The 13,591-nt window shown below is 41.6% G+C and overlaps 1 pseudogene across 1 annotated transcript in view; it reads right to left on the bottom strand.

Moving 5' to 3' along the window:
- LOC308041758 (neurobeachin-like protein 1) overlaps window positions 1-13,591 on the bottom strand; it is a 32,273-nt pseudogene that overhangs the window by 2,547 nt on the left and 16,135 nt on the right. The window contains exons 13-21 of the transcript in view: window positions 13,209-13,377; window positions 12,027-12,160; window positions 10,310-10,469; window positions 10,110-10,213; window positions 8,156-8,312; window positions 7,432-7,590; window positions 6,922-7,081; window positions 6,541-6,620; window positions 4,756-5,337 (exon numbers count right to left, since the gene is read on the bottom strand). The product of the transcript in view is annotated as a neurobeachin-like protein 1 (transcript). The remainder of the gene's footprint in view (window positions 1-4,755; window positions 5,338-6,540; window positions 6,621-6,921; window positions 7,082-7,431; window positions 7,591-8,155; window positions 8,313-10,109; window positions 10,214-10,309; window positions 10,470-12,026; window positions 12,161-13,208; window positions 13,378-13,591) is intronic.

Raw genomic sequence — 13,591 nt, 5'->3', positions numbered from 1 at the left:
TAAATTAATTCCCTGCATTTTCTTGAGTAGAGTAACAATTGGTATATAACAGTCAGTATATCAGTTTGCTAGCAATCTCATCATACTGTCCCACAATAGCCACAGGTTGTTTCTATGTTGTAGCTATAAACAGACAAATCTGCAAGTCCAATCGAATGCAGCCAGCCTGTAAGGTTGTCATAAATTCATTCCTCAAAGTTTCTAACTCCATTTTGGCTGTCATATTTATTGGATATTGTTTTCCCTTACCGGATCGAAGTCCTGTTTCAGATCTATCAGTGTAGTGTTTGCTTTATCGAAACATTGGCTATTAATACTAGTGGAAATACAGCATTTGAAATTTCCTTGGAGATTTCTCACTTGCAGCAAGCAGATCTGCAGTATCCCAGCAGCTTCTTGTAGGCCATGCAACTAAACAGAAGTCTCAGAAAACATTATTTGAGCTTACAATTTACTTAACAAATCTTAACCTAAGAGAGGTATAGGAGTTTCTAACAACTATAAGAATTCATGTATTTAAACTTTGTTCCAAATTTGGCATTCCATTGGTCTCAAAAAATGGCCTTTCTTTTGTTCTCTCTCATGACCTCAAAAACTAGCATGGTGAGTTTACTGAGAAGTCACTTACAACTAATTACCACAGAATAAGTCTATTAAAAAAAATTTTTGTTTAATTTTCCAGTTTCATTAGAACTATGGATCCACTGGCGATGCCTTTAAATTTCACCCTCAGACTCCTTCATGCAGTATCACAGCTCTCTAGCAGTAACATTGCTTGGGGGAGGGGCACGGGGGGGAATAAAACTTCCCTCTCGCCCCCATCTGAGATGGCAAGACGTACAGCCCAGCATGAAAACACATCAGGTTGAACTCCACATCAAACCAATCTGGCTCCACTCCACACCTAAATCACCACCAGTCTGACCCAGAGAAGCACTGAACACTGTGACCCCCCAAAGCTGACCAGTGTGAAAAGACTGACTTCAGCAAGGAGGTAAAATTATGAGCTCTTTTTCCCAAATGTGCCAAAACCTAGGAAACAAGACAGAAGCAAAAATAAACACCAACAACCCCTGATTCAAAGCTGAAAAACAACACAGTGCCACAACAAAAATGGATGACAATACTTCAGAGAAAAAAAAAAAGGACAGAGCGGGGGGAGTAAAGCCCCCCTTTCTCCGCTTAGCAGCGGGAAAACAGGTTTCTCCATTTTTTTTTTTATTTTTTATTTTTTTTTAGGTGTTTTTTTTTTTATCGTTCTCTTCTTCCTGCAGTTCAGATACAGTCAAGGTCACGCAGCTGGTACGAGGTGGGAGGCTCTGGTAAACTCCTCAGTTACAATGAGCTGCACATAGGCCTGGAATATTTTGCTGTTTTGTTTTCCCATTTCATTCCAGCCATAATACACTTTATATGCAATTTCAAGTAGCTCAGCAATAGTTACATTCCTTAGCTCCATTTACCTTTTACAATTTAGAAATGTCAAAAACCAGTATAAACCAGTATAATAAACATAAATCCATTATTCTATTTTCCTAAATCTAAATCAGTTAATACTCTAGCAACTTTTAAATACAACCTCTTCTAAATGCACATCTATCATAGCATTTTAACAATTTAAATGCTTTTCTAACAATATAAGCAATTACTCTAAAGTGTAAGGATGCATCCTAAGGGGGAGCAAGGTGGAATTTTAGCAGTGGAACCGGTTCCCATTTTATAATTATCTCCCCAAACAAGATTCTTTTGGTACCAAATATGAGTATGCAAACTAAAATACTGAGCTCAGATATGAAAAACATATACCAAGTTCAAATATGCAGATGGATCACAGTTACACCAATATAAGACAATATCTCAATTTTTTGTATTGTACCTTTGGGCCGCTCACTGCTCAGCCAGGTGGAGGTACCTCTGGGTCTCCCTGACAAAAAAGGTCAGTTGCGCGCTGAAACCCATCCGTACCCGCCGACCCGGACTGAGCAAGGCCTTCTTTTGTTTTGTTTGGTTTTGGTTTTGGTTTAGTGTCTCATCTGGTGCGCTACAGCTGCCATTCCAAAACCAGGATTCTTTACATGATGTGCATACGGAAAAACCAAATCCAGCACACCGAGAGGAGACACAGCCTGTCACAGAGTTGCGCAAGTCTGAATGCTGGAATAAAGCTAGCATGCTAGAGAAAAAAAAATAACAGCTACTACACACAAAATTTACCATCACATTCACGCAGTAAAGAACTAAATTACTCATGATCTTCTGAATTATCACAAAATGCACATTTTGAGTCAACGGATTCTCATGATTTAACAGACTGTGAACTTATCGTACCATATAGCACAGACCTACCAAAATTGCAACATACTTAAACAGATACCCACAAAGAAAACAGGTTAATAAGGAAAGCATCTTGCAGACTTTAACAAGTTTTCTGTGACCTGTGTGTTATCAGTTAACTCTCTCTCAGCTTGTTGAAGTTCAAAGCACCCCGCCTGTAAAACTGTCTGAAATGATTTAATGATCTCTTGTAGGGATTTATTTTGTCCTGATATTCTCGCCCTAAAAACGACATTAATCGCAACAAGATTCTATTGTCCGGACACTTTTCCCAATCATTTAACTTATACCGCAGCCACCATTAATTACAATATTTTACAAGATCTTCCTTCCTTATAATTCCGAGTGCTTTCCTAAGTTTTAAAACACCTCCCAATACTGATTTTTTAGGAACACAACTGAAAACAATTATTCCTGACCCCATCTTGCAAGTAAAAACCTTGAGAAGGGGGGGGGAGGGAGGGAGAGGAAGGCACAGGGCTGCTTGCAGCGAGAATGGGAAAAGTGGGAGAAGGTTTTACAGCGCACTTAAAAACAACTAGTAAAACAATTAACTCACATTCCTGACAAGCTGCTTGATTTTCAGAGAGGTAATACACAGGAGCACATAATATGTACTGGAAAACTTGCAAATAACACATTGATAGCAAACATTAGCATTCTCTACTGCTAATCTCAACACTAGTGCTTCCTTAGCTTCTAAGTTTTCGGCCTGCTTACTGATGGCGTCTTGAAGATGGTCAATAAATTGCATGTAATTCTCATTGGGATCCTGATTAATAGTTGCAAATGATTTGGCACTTCTCTCATAGCTTGATATGCAAGATCTGTTGACTGCCTCAGGATTTCAGAAACTTATCGTGTCTGTAGTTGTGGTGTGTCAATTAGTGTCTCTTCCAGGAGTTGTGGGACACCTGCCCCCCTTGACGAATCCCCATTGTTCTGTCCTAAATGATCTATAGCTGTTACATTTCACACAGTTCTTTTGACAAATTATCTGACTCCAGTTCCTTGGACTGCTTGGTCTCCTTAGGGTCGTATGATGGTATGGGAGGCCATCCACTCCGTAATTTTCCTCCCCCCGCCCCAGACCGCTGCACCAGTGCCGCTGGCACAACAGGGGATGGAGTGGGGAGGGGGTCAAAAGACACGATCCGGGTAAACTTCACAGTCATTTTTAGGTTTGTTATCAGGCTGCAACACTGGAAAAATTCTGGCAATAGTAGCCCGCTCAGCCTTAAAGTCTTTTAAGGTGGAAATTTTAAGCTTCCATTTAGTCGCTAGTGATTTAGTTTCTTTATAATCTCCATTGCTGACCCTATTCCATAATTTCTGCCTTTTATCATCCCAAAGTTAACGTTTAAAAGCCTTCTCATTTTCTCCTGGGTAGCCTTTAATTCTATACCGAATTAATAGTCCACATATGTTACTTTCTTCTTATTTAAGTCCTCTCATAGAGAGAATAGGCAGGAGGAGTTTAACTACGGCTTCTTCCTCAAAGGATTTATTTTGCCCCATAACTTCACTCTTCCCTCCTCCTGCTCCCAGCCGCTCACCCTTTTATGGTGACTTCTTCAACAACGTGGAACGTCTGTACGCCTCCGCCTGGTTCTCAGTCCAGCTGATCCGCCTCCGGCTGGGCCGCTCTAGGCTTTTCCCCAACTTCAGTGGTACGCCGATCAGAGTATCACGTCGGGGTCACCAGATGTAGAGCGAGATAAGGATCAAGCAAAACAAGTCGATTCAATGTGAATCACGCTAAGCCATTTATTACAGAAACAAGTCTCCTTATATACGTAACTATATTCTAATCACGCGTCCACGCTCCAAGCATGGATTCATTAAATGAGTATCGTGGGCTGTCCGTGCTCTGAAGTCTCACTGATGATACGTCCGATGATTCATGCCACGCCAGGACCCCGGTGATTGAGGAACGCCCCTCTTTCTCACAGCAGACTCTGTTCTCGAAGTGGCCTTGAGATACCTTTGAGCCTGACTAATTCAGCAACAGGTCTTAATCTATCAAAACCCATCCACACAAATGCAAAGATAAGAGACCATGGCTTGCTTGTATGTTGTAATACATACTGACTTGATTCCTACATCATTATTTCAACCTGACCTTTAGTCTGCTCTATGCCCCTTCTGGAAGGTAAAGGATGTTGAAATACAGAAGGAGGGGGGAGTTTGTAGTTTTCTTTGTTTTAACATCAAAGCTATTCCAACCAGAGAACCATAAAAAGGAGACATGTTACAAAAGGAAGTACCCCTATAAAATAGCTATATTGTTTGCTCTTCTGTTGGAAGATAGGAGGGGGAAAAAAACCCTACAATAATTATGCATTAGGAAGATTATTAAAAAAATAAACAGCAATTGCAGACATTTGGAAAAATTAACCACATAGAGAGTGCATTACTTACTCCTTGGTTTTCAAATAAAGAAAGATCGGCGGCAAAGCCCACATCATTTGAAAGAGCCAGCTCTTTGTCGAGTTGCCCAGAGAACGTCGTTGTGCTCTCTATGGGTGAGGGTGTGCTGGGCTGGCTGTCTGTCAGCCGATTTGCAACATCCGCCGGTTCATAAGAGTCAACATTGGAGAGATCTAAGCTCAAATGTGAAGGATTGCTGTGCCACAATTCCTCCCGCTCCTCCAGCCTAAAAGACATCTCCGCTGTGGACGCATCTTCCAGTGGCATGACAGAGAAATGAGCAGGGACATCCAGGGATTTGGCGTCTTCTAAACTCCACTGATCAAACAGTCCATTAACACATGCGAAGCTGCCATTTTTGTCTCCCTCTGTCTTATCAGGTTGATGTTTCTGAAGCTCTTCAGCAGGAAGCTTTTTTTCCTCTTCCCTCGAGGAATCAGCCCTGGTCTCTTTCAAGCCAATCTGGACAACTGAGTTTTCTTTCAGGAACAGTTGAATCAAAGTGTCCTGCCAGCCCAACTGCTGAGAAATCTGCTGTGCTGCATCCAGCTGGGAATGCAAAAGGTGCAAAACCTGAGGACAGCAGAAGATATCCCATGAGTATACATTAATTTTGGTGGGTCACTGCATTCATTCTAGCTTTGCAATTAGACATTTTACAATCGACAACTTTTTGCCTTTTTTAAGGCTCTTGTAAAAGAGCCACAATCAGTTAATAATAAGGAAACAAGCCATAAAATAATTTTTCTCATTAGAAAGAGTATATTTGGAAAAAAAAAAGGGATAAAGAAAAATTTCTCAGGAGCAGGGAAGAAAAGCTCCCAAAGCATATTGCTAAGTCCTCATATTCCAGCCACTCTTCTGTACCAATTCCAGCAAAAGCCAACTATCCCAACAAATAATCCTAATTCAGCCATTAGTCTGCAAAAAAAGAAATCTAGACCAGAAAATACGCTTGATTAGGAACTACTCAATAGATAAAAGTAAGAAAGCTGCAATATTAATAGCTTTCCGATAATGTATATTATAATTTCCCTTTTTTCACTTTGAGAAACCTTAATAGACAATATAGTGCCTCACAGCTACATTTGCTACTACTAATTTCAGCGATAAAAGTCAGAGAGAGCTTGGTTTAGAAAAAGTCGCTGCTTCTTCCCTATCTCTTCCCTGCAGCCCCAATCAGTCTTTTGAATCATAATATATTATTTCGAAAAAAGATATTAAGAATACAAAACTTTGATCATGGTCTTACGCATCCTTTGAGAAAACTCAGTATCTCAAGGAGTCTACAATCTCTAACTTGTAGAAAATACAGCTATTTGAGAATCATGACAGAGGCTTTGCTTTGTGTTTTGGTTCTTAAAAGGACTGGGATACAGAAAATTCAACATTAAGTGACAGATGGGCTTCATTTTTAAGGTAAATCATTGCTAACGAAAGCAGTAGCAACAAATAAAGCCTCAAATAACTAAGATATCACAAAGGGTGAGTGTCAGGAGGATGGAGCCAGGCTCTTCTCGGTGACAACCAGTGACAGGACAAGGGGTAATGGGTACAAACTGGAACACAAGAGGTTCCACATGAATTTGAGAAGAAACTTGTTCCTGGTGAGGGTGGCAGAGCCTGGCCCAGGCTGCCCAGGGGGGTTGTGGAGTCTCCTTCTCTGCAGACATTCCAACCCGCCTGGACACCTTCCTGTGTAACCTCATCTGGGTGTTCCTGCTCCATGGGGGGATTGCACTGGATGAGCTTTCCAGGGCCCTTCCAACCCCTGACATTCTGGGATTCCGTATATATATCTGATCTATGAGCCAGATGTACTACAGCTAGGAGATCTTTATAATTCACAGCAGGATCTGTAGGGCAGAAAGAAAAAAAAACACAAATTATATCCTGCAAGAGAATGTGACAGCTAAATATTACAAATTGCCTTGGAGGTCACTGCTACATTCAGGGGTAGTAAAGGGAACAAGCTTCAGGGAACTAACACAATATTAGCTGAGACTAATGGGAACCTTGAATAGAAAAGCTCTGTAAAGTAACAGCTCTGGTTTTCCTTGAAAAGAAAACAAAGCAAAGCACAAACAAACAAAATCAATAAGTTTGCCTCTGAGCAGGAGGAGTTTATTAATGGTGGACACAACACTTGCCAATTACCTGCATACAGAACTTGGTTAAGAAGGTTTTTAATAAGAGAAACAGTAAGCGCAGATTCATTCAGAAGGAGCCCCAGTCCAGAGTACCCCACCTCCCTGAGTCTCATTCGGTGCTTACTATGTTCATAAACTTTAGTGCATTTTAGCATCTCTTCCACAATCTGCAAGAAAAAGCACACACAAATGCAAAATAAGCACAAGGGAGCATCCAGACCTCTTGATCTTCATATGTATGATATAACATGCTGGTCCACTGTTTTTAAGTTTACTTTGTAAGCTAACTCAAGCAACATGGACTGTTTTTTTAAAGGTATCGATACTTTAAGAGAACACTAATTCCATTGCGACTATGGCAGTAAACAGAATAGCTAATAGAATAGAAAAGAAAAATTAAAACATGGAGGATGAGTATCTCTGCAATTGCATGCACGTCTGCAGTGTCAGACTACAGACAAAACCACAAATTTATGTTCGATTGATCGATTTAAGAACATACAATTCAATTCATTACCTTGAAAACAAGTTCTCTAAGTCTGTCAGAGTATCTTTGGTGCAATAACAGAGCGTAAAGAATATCAGCATTCCCTGGTTCAAAGAGCAATAAAAAAAGCTGGTCTGGGGCTGGGCTGGAATGAAGTAGGCTGAAGAGAACATCCAGAATTCCATAGAGCTATAAAATTAAGACAACTAAATTAATCCACAGCTCATTCAGACTGCATACTCCATTTGGGGGATGTTTTATTGGCTTTGAAATTTTGCCTTTGGCTTGTTACAAAATAGACATTTTGTCTACTCAATATTACTCCATTTAAAATTACATTTTTTGGATACCTTTTTTTCCTCCATATAGGACACCTTATCAAACTGTAATTAGAGTTCAAGTTCAGTTGGCATTTACAAAATAGAAATGACATCATTACAACTTCTGATGAGTTGAAGTCCAGTTAATTTGGTTTTGTAAATTAAGAGAACTTTTCTAATGGCAGTGTTACATATCATGTTCTTTCTGCCCCCTTCAGGGAAAAAAAATAACCTGTAAAGTATGGCCATCTGCAGAGCACCATCAGCTTTTGAGTGTGCTCTTATAACCTGCCTCAGCATCAAATAACACTTTGCTTGTGTTAATAACACTTTCCCCCCTCTTTTAAGCACACTAGACACAAGGTTTCTAAACACCAAACAACAAAACCAAAATGCGTAAAGTTTAAACAGCTAACATAGACCATATTGGATACCTGCTCCTCTTCAGTGGTGGCAGCTATGTATCCTATGATGCTCTGTATTTCTTCATGTGTTCCACCTTTGCTCAGGAAATACCTGATCAGTCCATAGAGGGACGTCCGTATTGTTCTCAGGTCATCAGGAGACAAATCACTGTCTTTACAGTCACTGCTACACATGACAGACAGGAAAAGCAAAGGAAGTTCTTCATGCCTCATTAACAGTAATTTCATTGTGCTAGTTTTGTAATTTTGTACTTTTCCACCTACCTATATATCATGGCACAGGTCACCAATTTCTACTGAAGTAAGGCAACCGAACAGTAATAAGAAATAGTAGATCAGACTTACCAAGTCTGCAAGGTAAGTCATGACTTATCAAGGCCCAGAAATGTAGACTTGGACTGATCTGGATACAGGTCAGGATTTCAGGTCCCTCCCACCCCAACCCTCTAAAGGAAAGAGCAAGGTCTCTAGCCAATCTTCCTCAATGACATAACTACATTCATACAGATACAGACAGAAATCACCAAGACTGAAAGCTAAAATTTTGAATTCCCAAAAAAGTCCTACTTCAAATTCTACAAGGCTATAAAAAACCGAAATAGCTTAAAATTATAAACACCCTCTCTTTTCATAATGATAATGATCTATGACTTAATTTGCATTGTTGATAAAATTACAAGATTGAATCACAGAATCAACTGGGTTGGAAAAGACCTCAGAGACCATCAAGTCCAACCCTTGGTCCAACTCCAGTCCATTTACTAGATCATGGCACTAAGTGCCATGTCCAATCTCAGTTTACAAACCTCCAGGGCCAGTGAGTCCAGCACCTCCCTGGGCAGCCATTCCAATGCCTGGCCACTCTCTCTGCACAGAATTGCTTTCTAATCTCCAGTCTCAATTTCCCCTGGCAGAGTTGAAGCCCATGGCCCCTTGTCCTATTACTGACTGCCTGGGAGAAGAGACCAATCCCCATCTGGCTAGAACTGCCCTTCAGGTGGTTCTAGAGAGTGCTGAGCTCAGCTCTAAGCCTCCTCTTCTCCAGACTAAACAAGCCCAGCTCCCTCAGCCTCTCCCCATAGGGCTTGTGTTCAAGTCCCTTCCCCAGTCTTGTTGCTCTTCTCTGGACCCGCTCCAGCACTTCAATCTCTTTCCTGACCTGAGTGGCCCAGAACTGACCACAATACTCCAGTGTGGCCTCCCCGGTGCAGAGCACAGGGGAAGGATCACTGCCCTTGTCCTGCTGACCACGCTGGTTTGGATACAGGACAGGACACCACTGGCCTTCTTGGCCACATGGGCACACTGATGGCTCCTGTTGAGCTTCCTGTCCACTAGTCCCCCCAGGTCCCTTTCTGCCCGACTGCTCTCCAGCCACTCTGTGCCCAGCCTGGAGCGCTGCAGGGGGTTGTTGTAGCCAAAGTGCAGCACCCGGCACTTGGCCTTGTTGAACTTCAGCCCATTGGAACCAGCCCATTTTTCCAGTCTATCCAGATCCCTCTGCAGAGCCTCCTGCCTTCCAGCAGCTCCACACTCCCTCCCAACTTGGTGTCATCACCAAATTTGCTGATGACTTGTTATATTTGTTGAAGGACTTGTTAACAACCTTTCCAAGTGTTTTTAGTGTCATTGACCTAAATTTTATATAAGCCTATCATAAAAATTAAGGTCATGGAAAAGTAGGAAATTAAATGGAAAAATTAAAAAAAACCCCCTGAATTTTGAAAGTTAAATCAACGATCAAAAGTCAACCTGCAGTTTTATTTATTAATTTGCTCACTGGGATGTTGGGGAAAAACAAACAAGAAACAAAACCCAAAACAATCCCCCTCCTGCCCCCCCCCAAAAAACAACAAAACCCAAACCAAACAAAAATAACCCCCAAACAAACAAACATAAACAAACAACAGCCACATAAAATAATATAAAATAAGGAGGAGTTAAGAAGAGGTGACACTCATACCCATAATAAATCCTGAGTGTGTCTAGAAGAAACTGCACACCATTATTTCTTCCTGAAGACTCTTCTACTGTCTTTGATAATGGTAGAAAGATACTGTATATGCCCTACAATATAATGTTTTCTATTAGAACCCAGATAAAGGTTTATGTGACGTGAAGGGTACTGTGTCTTTGCACAGTTGCCCAAGTTGCAGAGCTCACCAATTCTGAAGGGGAAGTCCCCGCTGTTCCAGATACTGAAGTCAAAAAGCAAGTGTTGATACATCTGCTGCAAAAGCTGCATGTTCTTTTCTACTGAAACTCATTCTATCAGCAACTGCATAGCCATCAGTACATTCACATCCATTAAGTTGCTTGGCACCTTTCAAAATAACAGCAGCTGTTAGCATTCAAAATATTCAATCTCCTAACAAACTTCATTTTTTTTCAAGCCAAATGTTGGGATTGTCTTCTACAGCAATGTCTTCTTCCATTAAAGCAATACAATAAACACAAACCCAGTGTAGTTTGAAGAATCATACAGAGTATCTATAACAAAAAAAGCAGAACATAAAAAAAAGACAAAACACCAGCTTCTCATGTCTCCCTGTTTTCAGAAACATGAGAAAGAAAAGTATGTACTAAGGGGACCTTTGAAGACCCTCGCATCCTGGCCAAACTAAGAACTTTTCCAAGAAATCAGGACCTCATCCCTAACTTCCATTTCTAAAGGATGTTTCTCAAACATGGCTTCACCAAGGGGAAGTCGTGCTTGACCAACCTCAGTGACTTTTATGAGGACATAACGAGGTGGATGGATGATGGCAGAGCAGTGGACGTGATCTACCTTGACTTGAGGTATTTGACACAGTCTCCCACAGCATCCTCATAGCTAAACTGAGGGAGTGCGGTCTGGATGAGCGGGTAATGAGGTAGAATGTGAACTGGCTGAAGAGAAGAAGCCAGAGAGTCGTGGTCAATGGGGCAGAGTCCAGTTGAGGCCTGTATCCAGTGCAGTGCCTCAGGGGGCAGTGCTGGGGCCTGTATTATTCAATATATTCATCAATTATTTGGATGAGGGAATAGAGTGACTGTCAGCAAGTTTGCTGATGACAACAAGCTGGGAGCAGTGGCTGACACACCAGAGGCTGTGCTGCTATCCAGAGACCTGGACAGGCTGGAGAGTTGGGCGGGAAAAATTTATTGAAATATAACAAGGGAAAGTGTAGAGTCCTGAATCTGGGCAGGAACAACCCCAGGTTCCAGTATAATCCTGGGGACAGCAGGATGACCATGAGCCAGTACTAGGCCCTTGTGGCCAGGAAGGCCAATGGTACCTGGGGTGGATTAGAAGGGGGTGGTCAGTAGGTCAGAGAGGTTCTCCTGCCCCTCTGCTCTGCCCTGGGGAGACCACGCCTGGAATCTTGTGTCCAGTTGTGGCCCCTCAGTTCCAGCAGGACAGAGAACTGTTGGAGAGAGTCCAGTGCAGCCACCAAGATGCTGAAGGGAGTGGAGCATCTCCCGTGTGAGGAAAGGCTGAGGGAGCTGGGTCTCTGGAGCTGGACAAGAGGAGACTGAGGGGTGACCTTATTAATGTTTACAAACATATAAAGGGTGAGTGTCAGGAGGATGGAGCCAGGCTCTTCTCGGTGACAACCAATAGTAGGACAAGGGGTAATGGGTTCAAACTGGAACACAGGAGGTTGCACTTAAATTTGAGAAGAAACTTCTTCTCAGTGAGGGTAACAGAACACTAGAACAAGCTGCCCAGGGAGGTTATGGAGTCTCCTACTCTGGAGACATTCCAACCCGCCTGGACACCTTCCTGTGTAACCTCATCTGGGTGTTCCTGCTCCGGCGAGGAGATTAGACTGGATGAGCTTTCCAGGTCCCTTCCAACTCCTGACATTCTGTGATTCTGTGATTCAAACGTGCTCACCTTCTGTAACAAGGCTCCTAGGGTGGCAACTCCATGGGAGTGGATGAGATTTTCTTGATTGACATGGTGTCTCTGAATAAAGTGTTTTATCATCAAGATGAAAGTTGCAACAACATTCTCCTCCAGGCGAGCTTCTGCAAAACAGAACAGTAGCCAAAGCCTCATGGTTTATTGTTGGACCACTGCATAAAAGTAGAGGGGAAGAAGTAAAATCAAGAGTTTGTATTCCTCACTATTTCCTGAATGTTTCAACTCTTTTTCTGTTCATTCCCTAGCTGTAGGTTGTATTTACATTTTTCCAGGGCAGAGTCACAGACATTCCATGCCGCTCCAGAATAAAGTGACCCCAGTCACCCCAGTCCTGACTTCAGTTACTTTATCCATCCGGCCATAGGTTACAGACAAACTTCTCTTTCAGTTACAACATTTTACGTATGCTGCAGTTATTCTCCCTCTGGAGTTGCAAAGTGACACTTTCTAGCCATGAGACAGACAGACAAAAATATTTTATTGACTTTACTTCATCATCTAATATTTGAAACAAAAAAATGTGTGTTTTCCTTGCAAGGTCTGATTTCCCGGTGGTTTCTGTTGAGATGAAAGTTCATTCTTAATATTAGGACAGCTTTAAAGAATCTATTCTTAAAGCTTCCTTTTCATTTTCTAAAAAATATAATACTAAAATCTGACAGCGTGTGGAAGAGGTAGGTGTCTGAGCGTTTTCCTAAGAACATAAAAGTTTGGCTAATGGCTAAACAGTACTGTGCTGATGCTGCTAAGTCTTTGTGTGGCTTTTGGGCCCAGTGCTTGAGTTGTAGGAAAGCTCTTATTATTGATATTAGTAGGCTTTGCATCAAACATAATTTCTCAAAATAATCAGAACAAACTTTTCAGAACAGCAATTTTAAACCTGCACACTTTTACACTAATGTAATAGTAAACTATGAAAAGGAAAAATATGCTATTAAACATAACTATATTTGAAATACGCTAGTAAGTTAATTTTACATAGTGCTGAACTCCTAGTATTCAGCATCCATGTCAGATACCCAGGAACAGAAAGAGCCTTTCAGCTTTGCATACTAAAAAAGCCAGCACATAATCAAACAGCTTTCTGTCACTCACAGAAAGACTCTTTAAATCAATCTTAAAAATCCTTTCAGTTCAGCTGTACTTACCCACCTGATGCCTTTGTGGATGGCATCACCACCCAGTCTCCCTCTACAGGAGTAAGTAGTTCTGGAGGGAGAGTTTCCCCTTCAGGCTTCTCAGGTATCGGCACACCAAGAAAACTGATCTGCTCCAGCAGTGAAAACAGCACGTTTATTCCACCAATACAGTTGATCATATCCTAAATCAAAAGAAAAAGGAGGGAAAACATCAGCAAAAATGAAACCCCCAAAACTATGTAAAAGAAATTTCCTCCAAATAAAAGGAACCTCAGGGTTTTCTCCTCAAGAGGGTGCTAAACCCCACCATGTTTGTTAATGAATGATTCTCCTAAAACCTGTATTCACAACATACAGCTAGAGATACAAGCACTCCGCACCCACCCCTCTTCCCAC

The sequence above is a fragment of the Nesoenas mayeri genome (assembly GCF_963082525.1).
Source record: "Nesoenas mayeri genome assembly, chromosome: 6".
Classification (NCBI taxonomy): domain Eukaryota; kingdom Metazoa; phylum Chordata; class Aves; order Columbiformes; family Columbidae; genus Nesoenas; species Nesoenas mayeri.
This window is presented reverse-complemented; position numbering and strand designations above follow the sequence as displayed.